The sequence below is a fragment of the Coregonus clupeaformis genome, unplaced genomic scaffold (assembly GCF_020615455.1).
Source record: "Coregonus clupeaformis isolate EN_2021a unplaced genomic scaffold, ASM2061545v1 scaf1669, whole genome shotgun sequence".
In the NCBI taxonomy this organism is placed as follows: Eukaryota; Metazoa; Chordata; class Actinopteri; order Salmoniformes; family Salmonidae; genus Coregonus; species Coregonus clupeaformis.
In genome coordinates this window covers 95339-112313 of record NW_025535123.1, presented here as the reverse complement: position 1 = coordinate 112313, position 16975 = coordinate 95339, and the positions used below count along the sequence as shown (strand labels likewise).

The window sequence follows — 16975 nt, the reverse complement described above, 5'->3', positions numbered from 1 at the left end:
ACTGTAAAATAAAATGTATGATATTTTACTTGAGACAAAGCCATCAAGATGCATATCAGGGGCGAAGCAAGCAACTTAAATGTCATGCAACAGATGTCATACACCAGAAACAATGCGAGACACTTTACCCCGTATTTAATGAGACCTCAATTCCATGTATCATACTTGAGGGTCAGAGTTCATTGTGAATAAAACAAACAATGCTCTACCTGAGCAGTTCTGTCAAGACTGTCCTCACTTACTCGTTTTAAGAGGTCATAAAAACAGCCAACAGTGGAGAGGCTTGACTAAAGTTTAACAGGACTTTATGGGCAACAGATTCACTCAACGACCAATGCATAATCCAACCTGAGAGCCAATTAAAAACAGATTTCCTCTGTTGTGATCTCTTAGCAACGATTCCTGCGCACAGGAATGTTTATGACCTCTTAAAACGAGTAAGTGAGGACAGTCTTGACAGAACTGCTCAGGTAGAGCATTGTTTGTTTTATTCACAATGAACTCTGACCCTCAAGTATGATACATGGAATTGAGGTCTCATTAAATACGGGGTAAAGTGTCTCGCATTGTTTCTGGTGAGGAATTTTATGAAAGGAGTGAAGCGGACAGAGGTTGGACACTGCTGTGGTTTCTTACAGTATGCAAGACCGGCAGGTCAGTGGGCTTGGCACCAAGCCCCCTAAATGCACACAGAATGGATCCCCTGTCATGCTGAACAATACAGTGTCAGGTTGTGAATGTTTAAGGGTGGATAAGCTCACTACTGGTTCCTTGTGATGTCAGATGATAGTAGTTCCATTTCAAACATGTACAATCAAGAATGAATTTCCAATTTAGGAGAAACATTTGATTTGGGATTGATCCCAATCCTGATGTGTATCCATGCATGTTCCTGCTTGGTTTGCGATCACATGCGACACAGAGCAAGGCATGGTAAATGAGTGAGACGCTGAAGAGGCAGTAGACCCACCGGTTGGTCCCTCACCTGGGCGTGGAGGGCTGCGGCAGCGGCGGCAGCGGCCGGGTAGGTAAAGGCAGCGTGGGGGAGCCCAGGGGAAGCTCCGTGGCATACAGGGGGTAAGGGGCCCACGCCTCGGGAGAGGCCGGGATCAGTGCTGCCCCCGTCAGGTCATCTATATGAAAAAGATATCCTCAAATGCATAGTAGTAGTTCTGATCTACACTTAGGAATTTTTTTTGGGGGGGGAACAGAAAGATAACTTCAGGGAAATTTAATGTAGCATCTCCCCGTTTCAAAGCATGTTCTCCCTTTAGGTGCCTACTAAACATAATAACCCAGGACTATGGTCATGTTTAAAAAGTAATTGGCCCTCCAGATGATCTTTGATTTAACATAATAAGACAGGTGAAATCAAGTTCCCAACCCAATTGTTTACACCTGTGCAAATATGTTAGATCAGTGATCCATGAATAAGGGCAGGACGATGTACTGGTCAAGCACTCAAACTGGGTCCATGTCCAGCTAGTCTGAAGCGCCTCCTTTCCTCGTGCCTTACTACTGGAGACTCGTCGTGAAGGACAGGAGCCGAGACTATTTAAAGTGGGGATTTTACAGAATGTTGGGGGAGCAAAGTGCAGGTGTATGTGGGTTTGATTAACCCCTCTAAGTCCTGGTTCCAACAATTGTGGTGAATTTAATTGAAGTGGAACATCGTGCACTACCTAGTTGTGCCTGACCAGCCGAGACAAAACTACATGATCTATGAGAAAGCAACAGATCAGAAAAATCTACTTGAGGTGTAGAGGTGAATTAGTTGACCCAGCATTGTCTGTAGGGCATATTCTAAAAGGAGAGGGAGGAAAGAGGGGGATTGGTAGTAGCCTATGTCCGCGTGGTGAGTGTTTCTAGGGTGCAGCCGCAGACTTACATGGGTCCCGTGCAATGAAGTGTGCTCCTAGAGCTGGGTGGATATTTGTGGGGTTCGGAGTGGCCATCAGCTTACTCTTTGCCATCTTCGTGTTGGCTTTAGCGAACTCTAAGCGCAGAGTCTGGGGACTCTCTGGGTCAAAACGGATCCCCTAGGGAGAGATGGGGAACACTGTAAGGGGGTGGAGAAGGGGGCAGCGGTGGAGATACTCTGCGAAGAGGTGTAAAGTGCTCTTTAGTCTGTGCTCACATGCATGCAGGTATGATTACTATACCATGGTAACTTCAGAAAAGCCCTTTGAGGAAAACGCTTATATAAGGAGAGGGGGGTGTAGAGCTTCTGGACAATATGGAAAGGGAGGGCTTTCAGTTTACTTTGGTTATAGGCCATACAGGACTCCATTAGTTGAAACAGATGTGAAAGATATCGCAGTAAAAACAGCCATCCTGTCACATTTCAACTGCATTATGACAAGTAGACAATTGAGTCATCCTTAGGTGGGCAGTCATGACCCAACAATATTGCATATTGGAATTGAGGTCAAGGTTAACATTCCGTTCTTATGTCAAGGTGTCAACCTGCAGTTCAGCATAAAGACATATCCCCAAAGGTTGAAGAGGGCTACTCAATAATTCAGGGCTAGCCTCATGTCCGCTTATTAACGGCTGAATGGCTGCTTACGTTTAATGCGTTCTTCGCCGCTTCAGCGCCAGTCCGGTTATCAAAGGTAACAAACCCGACAGGCTGGAAAAGAGAGCGAGAGAACAGAGCATCAGAGACAGTACAGGGAAAGACCGATGGCCCTTAAATTGGCTTAAAAAGGTACACTGTTACATTTCCACATGCAAACAATGGTGTGTTAGCGGTAGTAATGAAGGAAACATTTAATATATAGACTACTAGAGCGTCATGAGAAAGTCTAAAATGTCTACAGTACAAACATCCTGACTATACAGACTCCAGTACCCATCATACCTTGGATATGGACTTAATCTCACCTGCTTTGATGTCAACTTAATAAGGGATCCTTCATAACCCTACAAATGCAAGTAAAACCCCAAACACCTTGTAAGTCACCATAGAAATGGCAGGAAGGTTGCACAATAAGAACAGCAAACTTGACAAGATGGACACACTTATTAAACATGTCAATAAGGTGAATCGGGGGGGGGGGGACACTAAAATAGTTGAAACATTTGACAAAAGATTCTGGCCTACCTTAAATGGTCTGAAGAGCAGGTAGAGTTCCCGTGGCTTGATGTCAACTGGAAGGCCGCTGACAAAGAGAGTTCGTACCTGGAAACACAAAATGCAAACTGAGACACATGCTACTAAAAAAGGTCAGATTAGGTTTCCATAGTAGGGTATAAAAATCACAAGGGTGCATCCAAGAGTGAGGGTTGAGGCAATATGCATGCCCCCAATTCAAACCTGGCTACGCCATTTTTTTTTTTATGCTTTGATTTTGAACACATTTTGTCCTGGCAACAGGAATAATATGTTTGGGGTTCAGGAACCAATGTTTGGGTGCGTGAGTGAGATAGGCATGGGATAATAGAATGAAAAGTGCAAGACATAACACCCTTACAAAAACAACCCTAGTTTATATAGCCAAGTTATAATTTGTCAATGTCCTTTTATTAGCTCAAGTAGCCTACTTCTTATGTAGCTTCAAATTCCAGAAAAACAACTATTAGGCATGTCAGAATGAGTGAAGAAGCCAACCAATGCACATGAGAACGCAGAGAGAATCCATAACTAGGTGAAGCAGAGACGCGTCAGAAGAGGTGTACATTCAACATTGGAAACATCTAGCAATTACAACTATCAGCATTGACACTAATTTCAATTCACAACAATGGAGAAGTCAAACTTCAGGGTTCATTTGGGTTTGCTTTGAGCCTTTGACACCTGCATACCAGTGAAATTCTCATGAAAAGGTCGTTTTTCCAAAGTAAGCCTCAATGAAAATGCTACACAAGGTAAGAATAGCAATCCTGAAATTATACAGCTGAGGAGACTTCACACCAACACAAAGCAATTGAGACAAGGCCTACACTTCTGTGGCCTTTTAGGGTGCAGAGTGAGTGTGTTATTCTTAACTTTAGCGTTTGATGGGCTTTGGGCAAAATTTGCAAATATCAGAACACTTAATATATTAGGTATTCTGAGACTTCTGCCCATGTACAGTTCATCTGCGGGAATGTTTTTGCACTAAATAGGCCGAGAACACGCTTGCGAAGGAATAAAACGTAAACACCACCTAGGGCTCATTAACAGGCCTTTTGGGAAAATTAAGGCCACTTCAGCCAAAGAGAACTGATACTTGTTGAACCTGCCGACTAAGCACATGGGTGAATGACGTCTAATTTTAGACCAAATGGGCATCACAGACGGAGACCTTAACTGGGGTAGAAGAGCGTTCAGACAGAGGAATCAAGAAAAGACTAATTGAGAAAGCCTATGTCAGAAGAAGCTAGCCAAACTCGAGGTTCCAGGACATTAAAAGGGAGGATAGGGTATGCACGCACACACGATCATGGAAAGACTAACAAGAGGCAATATCAAGAGATGGGTTTTCCCTAATCAAGACAGAGGGTCATTTCCACCAATACACTATCCACTGCAAATTACTAAACGCTTCCTTCATTTCAGACACTACGAGTTTATTATTCCTGGGAGACCACAATCCGTTTGGCTTTTCTAACAAGGGTAATTAGGATAGCAGCACAGTAACAACCATCTAGCAATTCACAGAAAAAAAAGTAAATATCTTAAAGCTGGAATCAGTAATGGTGAAACTGCCACTTCCATTTGCGATATTACCACGATGCTGAATGTTCCTCGCCTCAGTTTCATAAACAAAAAAAACAAGGTGCTGGGGTGAACAGTGGCACTGTTTCCCGTAATGCGGATTCCAGCTTTAAAGTGTGCAATGCATGCAGGTAGAGAATTAAAATACAGATCTCATTGCAGTTTGTGAAGAAATTCACAAGTGACATTTTGCGCATATTTTCTACTACACACTTATGGAGAAAGGATTTGATTGGTATGAGCAATATAGTGATGCTGTTGTGCAAATGGAATAGACAACAGGTGGAAATTATAGGCAATTAGCAAGACACCCCCAATAAAGGACTGGTTTTGCAGGTGGTGACCACTGACCACTTCTCAGTTCCTATGCTTCCTGGCTGATGTTTTGGTCACTTTTGAATGCTGGCGGTGCTTTCACTCTAGTGGTAGCATGAGACGGAGTCTACAACCCACACAAGTGGCTCAGGTAGTGCAGCTCATCCAGGATGGCACATCAATGCGAGCTGTGGCAAGAAGGTTTGCTGTGTCTGTCAGCGTAGTGTCCAGAGCATGGAGGTGCTACCAGGAGACAGGCCAGTACATCAGGAGACGTGGAGAAGAAGGCCGTAGGAGGGCAACAACCCAGCAGCAGGACTGCTACCTCCGCCTTTGTGCAAGGAGGAGCACTGCCAGAGCCCTGCAAAATTACCTCCAGCAGGCCACAAATGTGCATGTGTCTGCTCAAACGGTCAGAAACAGACTCCATGAGGGTGGTATGAGGGCCCGATGTCCACAGGTGGGGGTTGTGCTTACACCCCAACACCGTGCAGGACGTTTGGCATTTGCCAGAGAACACCAAGATTGGCAAATTCGCCACTGGCGCCCTGTGCTCTTCACAGATGAAAGCAGGTTCACATTGAGCACGTGACAGAGTCTGGAGACGCTGTGGAGAACGTTCTGCTGCCTGCAACATCCTCCAGCATGACCGGTTTGGCGGTGGGTCAGTCATGGTGTGGGGTGGCATTTTGAGGGTGACTCCAAATCCAGACCTCCATGTGCTCGCCAGAGGTAGCCTGACTGCCATTAGGTACCGAGATGAGATCCTCAGACCCCTTGTGAGACCATATGCTGGTGCGGTTGGCCCTGGGTTCCTCCTAATGCAAGACAATGCTAGACCTCATGTGGCTGGAGTGTGTCAGCAGTTCCTGCAAGAGGAAGGCATTGATGCTATGGACTGGCCTGCCCGTTCCCCAGACCTGAATCCAATTGAGCACATCTGGGACATCATGTCTCGCTCCATCCACCAACGCCACGTTGCACCACAGACAGAGTTGGCGGATGCTTTAGTCCAGGTCTGGGAGGAGATCCCTCAGGAGACCATCCGCCACCTCATCAGGAGCATGCCCAGGCGTTGTAGGGAGGTCATACAGGCACGTGGAGGCCACACACACTACTGAGCCTCATTTTGACTTGTTTTAAGGACATTACATCAAAGTTGGGTCAGCCTGTAGTGTGGTTTTCCACTTTAATTTTGAGGGTGACTCCAAATCCAGACCTCCATGGGTTGATACATTTGATTTCCATTGATCATTTGTGTGTGATTTTGTTGTCAGCACATTCAAATATGTAAAAAAAAAAAAAAGTATTTAATAAGATTATTTCATTCAGATCTAGGATGTGTTATTTTAGTGTTCCCTTTATTTTTTTGAGCAGTGTACATATAGGGCCTATAACATTTCTGAGTAAGATCGCAACAGCCTCAGCACAATGGGTAGCTTGAACTCATGCTGAAAACAAAATTGTTACACTGCCTCCTACTGGAGGATTTTATATTGGTCAGTGTCACCAGCAAAGCACCCCCACACCTCCTCCCATGCTTCACGGTGGGACCCACACATGAGGAGATCATCCATTCACCTACTCTGCATCTCACAAAGACGCGGCGGTTGGAACCAAAAATCTCCAATTTGGATTCATCAGACCAAAAGGACAGATTTCCACCGGTCTAATGTCCATTGCTCATGTTTCTTGGCCCAAGCAAGTCTCTTCTTATTGGTGTCCTTTAGTAGAGGTTTTATGCAGTCCCCTCTGAACAGTTGATGTTGAGATGTCTGTTACTTGAACTCTGTGAAGCATTTATTTGGGCTGCAATTTCTGAGGCTGGTAACCCTAATGAACTTATCCTCTGCAGCAGAGGTAACTCTGGGTCTTCCATTCCTGTGGCGGTCCTCATGAGAGCCAGTTTCATCATAGCACTTGATGGTTTTTGCGACTGCACTTGAAGAAACTTTCAAAGTTCTTGAAATCTTCCGTATTGACTGACCTCCATGTCTTAAAATAATGATGGACTGTCGTTTCTCTTTGCTTATTTGAGCGGTTCTTGCCATAATATGGACTTGGTCTTTTACCACGTAGGGCTATCTTCTGTATACCACCCCTACCTTGTCACAACACAACTGATTGGCTCAAACGCATTAACGAGGAAAGAAATTCCACAAATAATTTAAGGCGGCACACCTGTTAATTGAAATGCATTCCAGGTGACTACCTCATGAATCTGGTTGAGAGAATGCCAAGACTGTGCAAAGCTGTCAAGGCAAAGGGTGGCTAATTTGAAGAATAAAATATATTTTGATTTGTTTAACACTTTTTTTGGTTACTACAGAATTCCATGTGTTATTTCATAGTTGAGGTCTTCACTATTATTCTACAATGTAGAAAATAGTAAAAAAGAAAAACCCTTGAATGAGTAGGTGTCCAAACTTTTGACTGGTACTGTATATCTAAAAGGATTCCCCTCCAATAGACAGCACTTATTGTTTACATTTTAGTCACTTATAAGACTTACTGTAAGTGCATACATTTCTGTACTGGTCCCCCGTGCGAGTCGAAGCCACAACCCTGGCCATGCTCTACCAGCTGAGCCACACAGGACATGTCATACAGTGCATTCGGAAAGTATTCAGACCCCTTAGCTGTGTTCTAATACTCATACTAACTGCACTATTTGTGACGTAAATTTAGCATGAGGTATGCTTATTGGTCATAGTATGGAAATAGTTAGTACGCCAAAAGTTCCCGGATGTTGTACTAAATTCGCCAAAATACCTAAGTATACAAGCAGTGGACACTGTGCTTTTAGGGCCCATAATGAAGTTCAGAAAATGGCTGTGGCTCCACAACATTTTCAGATTTGTAGAAAATGGTGGAGAATATGCAGTACGACGAGAGCGGATACAAATTAAATTGCGTTACCTAATTATGACAAATGTTAAGAATACGTTGAGCAATGTAATAAATTAATGACTTCAAATAAGTTACGCTACGTTGGCTGACAATTTGTTGGCTACGCTATCCTTACGAACTGCATAGCATATCATTACAGCAGTAGGTACCGGTATGTTAGCTACGTAATGTTAGTTGGCTACTAATACGTCGAACTTGCCAGTATATTAACTATATGCTATCTAACTAACTCCAACGTTTATTGACTTGATTATTCACGTAATTTTTTGCCAAGTGCTATAGTCGTTGTGCGTTCAATGGACAAAATTCGCCCTTTGCTATCTAATCTGATTTCAGAGCACTCTCGTCTGAGTGTGCCAGAGCGCAGAATAACTGATTAATTTATGAATGCTCAACACCCGGTGTCAGTAAACGTCGCAAAAATGCGTAATTAAATTGTTGCCAGCAGCACAGTTAGTCACCAACGCTCTGGATAACCAGCTCTGCTAGGGCGCGTAAAATGGTCAGAGTGAGGTGTTCCCTCATTTGTGTCTGGAAGTAGCTAGCCAGCTAGCTTGTGTGCTTGACCGCCGTTGTGATGGTCAGAACGCTAGGACCAACCCTACTCCTCGGCCAGACCGTCCAGTGACACTGCCTGGCAGTGTGCGCGCTGAAGGCGCCGAGAGGGAAAATGCTCAGAATTTACGAACGTCAAGTGGGCACTCTGGCACTCCAGATTGAATTGACGAACACACCCGAAGTCGAGAGGTTGCATAGCAACAGCATCAACTTCCGATAGTAGCGCTACGCCTGTCTATGCTCAACTGAAAGGATACCGTTCGTTTACAGTATACTAAAATGAACTAATAGTATATACACTCATTAAGTATGTAGTATACAGTATGTTAGCATGGGTATTCGAACACAGCCCTCAGCACCTTTGGCAGCGATTACAGCCTCGAGTCTTCTTGGGTATAACGCTACAAGCTTGGCACACCTGTATTTGGAGAGTTTCTCCCATTCTTCTCTGCAGATTCTCTCAAGCTCTGTCAGGTTGGATGGGGAGCGTTGCTGCACAGCTATTTTCAGGTCTCTCCAGAGATGTTCGATCGGGTTCAAGTCCGGGCCACTCAAGGACATTCAGAGACTCATCCTGAAGCCACTCCTGCGTTGTCCTGTTGGAAGGTGAACCTTTGATCCAGTCTGAGGTCCTGAGCAGGTTTTCATCAAGGATCTCTGTACCTCGCCCCATTCATCTTTGTCTCGATCCTGACTAGTCTCCCAGTCCCTGCCGCTGAATAACATCCCCACAGCATGATGCTCCCACCACCATGCTTCACCGTAAGGATGTTTCCTCCAGACGTGATGCTTAGCATTCAGGCCAAAGAGCTCAATCTTGGTTTCGTCAGACCAGAGAATCTTGTTTCTCATGGTCAGTCTTTAGGTGCCTTTTGGCAAACTTCAAGAGGGCTGTCATGTGCCTTTTACTGAGGAGTGGCTTCCGTCAGGCTACTACCATAAAGGCCTGATTGGTGAAGTGTTGCTGAGATGGTTGTCCTTCTGGTAGGTTCTCCCATCTCCACAGAGGACCTCTGGAGCTCTGTCAGTGACCATCGGGTTCTTGGTCACCTCCCTGCCAAGGCCCTTTTCCCCGGATTGCTCAGTTTGGCTGGGCGGCCAGCTCTAGGAAGAGTCTTGGTGGTTCCAAACTTCTTCCATTTAAGAATGAAAGACAATTCCTTCAACCTCATGGCTTGGTTTTTGCTCTGACATGCACTGTCAACTGTGGGACCTTATGTAGACAGAATTGCCTTTCCAAATCATGTCCTATCAATTGAATTTACCACAGGTGGACTCCAATCAAGTTGTAGAAACACAAAGGATTATCAATGGAAACAGGATGCACCAAGCTCAATTTCAAGTCTCATAGCAAAGGGTCTGAATACTTATATATATATTTACATATCTTTTTTATATAAATTTGCAACACATACTAAAAACATGTTTTCGTTTTGTCATTATGGGGTGTTGTGTGTAGATTGATGAGGATTCTTTAAAAAAAATCCATTTTAGAATAAGGCTGTAACATAACGCCACAATCTCTAATTCATTTTTTGCCAAACAGCAGTCCCACCACTTTTTTGCTATAAAGCTAAGAGATGGTGCTGGAGAAACTACTCAAATTCATAGTTGGCGCTGTGGATGCAAGGAATGAAAATCCATGAGTTCAAGTTAAAGACATTGTTTACGAACAATGGAGTAAAACAGTTTTTAATGGAGGCATAGCCTACGTATAATATTCTTCAAGAGTCGATGGGTATATTTAATTATAAACTGGGTGGTTCGAGCCCTGAATGCTGATTGGCTGACAGCCATGGTATATCAGACCATACACCACAGGTTTGACAAAACATTTCTTGTTACTGCTCTAATTACGTTGGTAACCAGTTTATAATAGCAATAAGTCACCTCGGGTGTTTGTGGTATATGGCCAATATACCACGGCTAAGGGCTGTATCCAGGCACTCAGCGTTGCGTCGTACAGAAGAACAGCCCTTGGCCGTGGAATATTGGCCATATACCACACCCCCTCGTGCATTATTGCTTAAATGACCATTGAATAGCAGTAATTATTGCAGATTGTTCAGTAGGCCTACTTGTAGATTATGTGCAGTGTGCATTTTGATTATGCATTCCCCTCTCCATATAGTGAAGTAGCCTCCAAAATCCATCAAGCATGCTGTATTTAATAAAAATGCAGTTGCAGCCAATTCATGCCTTAAAAATGTAGGGAAATCAAATGTTCAGCTATTAAAGGTCTCAATTATGAAGGGAAGACTAAGCTGAACATACATCCCACACAGGAAATCGAAATCCAACTTTTTTTTCTGGAATGATCTCAAGGGTGACTAATAAAATGAGATTCCCACAGGGCCCCACAGTTTGCAGTTTACCAGATCTAATGTGTTATTCTCCTACATTAATTTCACAAACTTCAAAAGTGTTTCCTTTCAATTGATATCAAGAATATGCATATCCTTGCTTCAGGTCCTGAGCTACAGGCAATTAGATTTGTGTATGTCATTTTAGGCGAAAATTGAAAAAATAAAGAGTCCGATCCTTAAGAGGTTAATTAAGAAATCCTCCATTTAGTTTACAAGTAGTGAACTCGCGTAAAGTATCTTCGCCTTTACAAGACGAATAAATTGTACCTCACATTGAAGCAATATTTGGAGTTTGAGCGCACGCCGGCTTTCCCACAAGGTAGGCTACGTTACAGCAGGTGTGTCGCATAGTGTCAATCCACTGACAGCCCTAAATGTGATTCTGAAAGTCAACATGCTTTCGGTCTACTTGCTCCATAATATCCTTATCCAATATATTGACTTAGTAAAAACTTTATAAAAAAGTGTTATGTTGAAGTGTGAAAACAGTGAATTCTGAGCAAGTAAGCATTTCACGGTATTCGGCGCATGTGAAAAATACAATTTCATTTGAAATCAATAATAGTAGCCTCACTCCTATCAAAACCAACATTTGGATTTATATGGCGCAATATGCAAGTCCTACAGAAGTTTAATTTTCAAAGTTTCATATAACAATTTACACTACTCCGGAAGGCTATGGAAAACAGTCCGCAAAAATATGGACGGACAATGGCCATGACGCATTAACCTAAAAATGTAACTATACTAATGGCTTTGATATCCGGAACCTCCGGGCTATAACGAATAAGACAGGAACCTCGCAGGCAACTTTTACAATGACCAAACTCTTTATAGGACACAAAGTAGCTAGGTTACAAATGAAGATACATTCGCTACAAGTTTACACACTATGCAAAACATCAAAGTCTTAAGAAGTAAGACTTCTTGGAATCCTTAGACCTGGAAAAAGCAATCAACGCCACTGACACGATTAATAAGTGTGTAACAAAACACCAAGGACTAATCTTCCCCTTACCTCCTCTTCCAAGGATACAACATTGTTGTTCGGCTCAGAATCAGATTTGAGACTCATTGTGTCACTTTTGCGCTTCTTTGTAGAAGAGAAAAGTATTTTTTCCCTGTTGGTGGATTTTTCCCTGAAGTGCTTTAGAAAGTTGGAGAAGAAATCTTGGTGCGGTTTCGTGAGACTGCAGTAAAAGGGTGCCCAGGTGAAGCCGTGCTCTAAAGCCAAAGGTATCCGACGAGGTACCACAAAATAAGTTAAACTAGAGGTGAAATAGTGGATAGGTGCACTGTGAAGGTGAGAGAAAGGTAAAAAAAACAAAACAAGTGCTCTTGTTTCCCCCTTGCTCACATCAAGCTCGTTTGCGTTAAATTGAAATGAAGAAACATTTTAAGGTGAGGTGTCCGCGCCGTTGTCCCTCGTCCTCTGCTTTCCAATTTGCTCATCAATTACATTAAAAACCAAAGCGAATGACTTGCACTCATTTCTGGTGGCTCTCAGCTTGTCCAACAAAGCCCAACCCACTATACCACTGTCAATCATTGGGCTACTTCAAAAAGGAAAATTAAAGGTCCAATGCAGGCGTTTTTATCTCGACATCAAATCATTTATGGGTAACAATTAAGTACCTTAGTGCCACTGTTTTCAATTGTTCAAAAATAACAAAAATAGATTTTTTGCAATAGCAATTTCTCAAACAATCATTTTGTAAGGACTGTCTAGGAGTGGTCTGACTGGGGTGAGGAACACTGAAATGTTGACCCCAAGAAGAAATTGGAAAAAGTAGCAATCATGGAAGAATATCAACTTCATTCAAACATCATGAGACATGTAAATAACGTTATCTGAAGTAAAAAAAATAACCAAAACAGACTGTTATTTTAGCAAAATTACTGCAATTTGCATATTCTGTAAAACGAAAATATGTCTCCCTTAAATAATGTGCAGTTTTTTTCCAAAGTACAATCCACATTAGTACTAAAAAGCTGATTTAGCATAATTTGATTTTACTAGCTTTTTTTTTTTTGAATTTTGAAGTAAATACTAATTTCGTCACATTTATGTGGTAAAAACGACTGCCATTTAAAGGGGGCAGTATACCAAAATATGAAATATACTGAATTTTATTGAGAGAAAAAAGTGATTCATCCATTGATCCTAAGAGACATTACCAAAAATGTGGCTTAGTTTTATTTATTTACTTACTCCACAGCCAGCTTTAGCATCACTACTAGTGAACCAATAGGAGTGGTAGGGCCTATGGCAGGATGCTTAAAACATTATGCCAAAATCCTCAGTCACTTCAAACCAAATGTTATAGCATCCCAAATACCATAACAAGTTGCACATAGAGAATATTGGAGGATATTATCGAAATTCTGGTATTTATATACTGAACTAAAATCTAAACGCAACATGCAATAATTTTAACGAGTTTACTGAGTTACAGTCAATATAATTAAATCAGTAAATTGAAATAAATTGATTAGGCCCTAATCTATGGATTTCACATGGCTGGGGCGCAGCCATGGGTGGGCCTGGGGAGCCAGGCCCAGCCAATCAAAATGAGTTTTTCCCCACAAAATGACTTTATTACAGACAGAAATACTCCTCATCTTCATCAGCTGTCCGGGTGACTGGTCTCAGACGATCCCGCAGGTGAAGAAGCCAGATGTGGAGGTCCTGGACTGGCGTGGCTACACATGGTTTACGGTTGAGGCCGGTTGGACGTACTGCCAAATTCTCTAAAACGATGTTGGTAGAGAAACATTCAATTCCTTGGCAACAGCTCTGGGGGACATTCCTGCAGTCAACATGCCAATTGTACGCTCCCTCAACTTGAAACATCTGAAGGCATTGTGTTGTGTGACAGAACTGCACATTTTAGAGTGGACTTTTATTGTTCCCAACACAAGGTGCATCTGTGTAATGATCATGCTGTTTAATCAGCTTCTTGATATGCCACACCTGTCAGGTGGATGTATTATCTTGGCAAAGGAGAAATTATGACTAACAGGGATGCAAACAAATTTGTGCACAACATTTGAGAGAAATTAGCTTTTTGTGCCTATTGAACATTTCTGGGATCTTTTATTTCAGCTCATGAAACATGGGACCAACTCTTTACACGTTGCGTTTATATTTTTGTTCAGTATATAACATTTTCTGTAGAATAACTATTTTTCAGAGAACACACCAATACAGCACTATGTGTACATTTAGAGGGTAGATGGTTTCTGTATTAATTTTTTTATTTTATTTCACCTTTATTTAACCAGGTAAACCAGTTGAGAACAAGTTCTCATTTACAACTGCGACCTGGCCAAGATAAAGCATAGCAGTGCGATAAAAACAACAACACAGAGTTACATATGGGGTAAAATAAAACAAAAATCAAAAAAAAAATACAACAGAAATACAATTAATATACAGTGTGCAAATTTAGCAAGTTATGGAGGTAAGGCAATGAAATAGGCTATAGTGCAAAATAATTACAATTTAGTATTAACACTGGAATGATGTGCAAGAGATGATGTGCAAATAGAGATACTGGGGTACAGATGAGCAAAATAAATAACAATATAGGGATGAGGTAGTTGGGCGGGCTAATTTCAGATGGGCTGTGTACAGGTGCAGTGATCGGTAAGGTGCTCTGACAACTGATGCTTAAAGTTAGTGAGGGAGATAAGCGTCTCCAGCTTCAGAGATTTTTGCAATTTGTTCCAGTCATTGGCAGCAGAGAACTGGAAGGAATTGCGGCCAAAGGAGGTGTTGGCTTTGGGGATGACCAGTGAGATATACCCGCTGGAGCGCAGACTACGGGTGGGTGTTGCTATGGTGACCAGTGAGCTAAGATAAGGCGGGGATTTGCCTAGCAGTGATTTATAGATGGCCTGGAGCCAGTGGGTTTGGCGACGAATATGTAGTGAGGACCAGCCAACAAGAGCGTACAGGTCACAGTGGTGGGTATTATATGGGGCTTTGGAGACAAAACGGATGGCACTGTGATAGACAACATCCAATTTGCTGAGTAGAGTGTTGGAGGCTATTTTGTAAATGACATCGCCGAAGTCAAGGATCGGTAGGATAGTCAGTTTTACAAGGGCATGTTTGGCAGCATGAGTGAAGGAGGCTTTGTTGCGAAATAGGAAACCGATTCTAGATTTAACTTTGGATTGGAGATTCTTAATGTGAGTCTGGAAGGAGAGTTTACAGTCTAACCAGACACCTAGATATTTGTAGTTGTCCACGTACTCTAGGTCAGACCCGTCTAGAGTAGTGATTCTAGTCGGGTGGGCGGGTGCAAGCAGCGTTCGGTTGAAGAGCATGCATTTTGTTTTACTAGTGTTTAAGAGCAGTTGGAGGCTACTGAAGGAGTGTTGCATGGAATTGAAGCTCGTTTGGAGGTTTGTTAACACAGTGTCCAATGAAGGGCCAGATGTATACAAAATGGTGTCGTCTGCGTAGAGGTGGATCTGAGAGTCACCAGCAGCAAGAGCGACGTCATTGATATACACAGAGAAAAGAGTTGGCCCAAGAATTGAACCCTGTGGCACCCCCATAGAGACTGCCATAGGTCCAGACAACAGGCCCTCCGATTTGACACATTGAACTCTATCTGAGAAGTAGTTGGTGAACCAGGCGAGGCAGTCATTAGAGAAACCAAGGCTATTTAGTCTGCCAATAAGAATGCGGTGGTTGACAGAGTCGAAAGCCTTGGCCAGGTCAATGAAAACGGCTGCACAGTACTGTCTATTATCGATCGCGGTTATAATATCATTTAGGACCTTGAGCGTGGCTGAAGTGCACCCATGACCAGCTCGGAAACCGGATTGCATAGCGGAGAAGGTACGGTGGGATTCGAAATGGTTGGTGATCTGTTTGTTGACTTGGCTTTCAAAAACTTTTGAAAGGCAGGGCAGGATGGATATGGGTCTGTAACAGTTTGGATCTAGAGTGTCACCCCCTTTGAAGAGGGGGATGACCGCGGCAGCTTTCCAATCTCTGGGGATCTCAGACGTTACGAAAGAGAGGTTGAACAGGCTAGTAATAGGGGTTGCGACAATTTCGGCGGCTAGTTTTAGAAAGAAAGGGTCCAGATTGTCTAGTCCAGATGATTTGTAGGGGTCCAGATTTTGCAGCTCTTTTAGAACATCAGCTGTCTGGATTTGTGTGAAGGAGAAGCGGGGGGGCATGGGCAAGTTGCAGCGGAGGGTGCAGAGCTGGTGGCCGGGGTAGTGGTAGCCAGGTGGAAAGCATGGCCAGCCGTAGCAAAATGCTTGTTGAAATTCTCGATTATTGTAGATTTATCGGTGGTGATAGTGTTTCCTAGCCTCAGTGCAGTGGGCAGCTGGGAGGAAGTGCTCTTATTTTCCATGGACTTTACAGTGTCCCAAAACTTTTTGGAGTTAGTGCTACAGGATGCAAATTTCTGTTTGAAAAAGTTAGCCTTTGCTTTCCTAACTGCTTGTGTATATTGGTTCCTAACTTCCCTGAAAAGTTGCATATCACGGGGGCATCCTCTACTGACGGAATGAGATCTATATCCATCCAGGATACCTGGGTCAGGTCAATTAGGAAGGCCTGCTCGCTGAAGTGTTTTTGGGAGCGTTTGACAGTGATGAGGGGTGGTCGTTTGACCGCGGACCCGTTACGGACGCAGGCAATAAGGCAGTGATCGCTGAGATCCTGGTTGAAGACAGCGGAGGTGTATTTAGAGGGTAAGTTAGTCAGGATGATATCTATGAGGGTACCCATGTTTACGGATTTAGGGTTGTACCTGGTAGGTTCGTTGATAATTTGCGTGAGGTTGAGGGCATCTAGCTTGGATTGTAGGATGGCTGGGGTATTAAGCATATCCCAATTTAGGTCACCAAGCAGTACGAACTCTGAGGATAGATGGGGGCAATCAGTTCACATATGGTGTCCAGGGCACAGCTGGGGGCTGAGGGGGGTCTGTAGCAAGCGGCAACAGTGAGAGATTTATTTCTGGAAAGGTGGATTTTTAGAACTAAAAGCTCAAACTGTTTGGGCACAGACCTGGATAGTATGATGGAGCTCTGCAGGCTATCTCTACAGTAGATTGCAACTCCACCCCCTTTGGCAGTTCTATCTAGA

At 43.2% G+C, this 16975-nt stretch overlaps 1 pseudogene; it reads right to left on the bottom strand.

The window, feature by feature from the left end:
• Window positions 1-867: 867 nt before the first annotated feature.
• LOC123487347 lies at window positions 868-12180 on the bottom strand (annotated as a pseudogene).
• Window positions 12181-16975: the final 4795 nt, after the last annotated feature.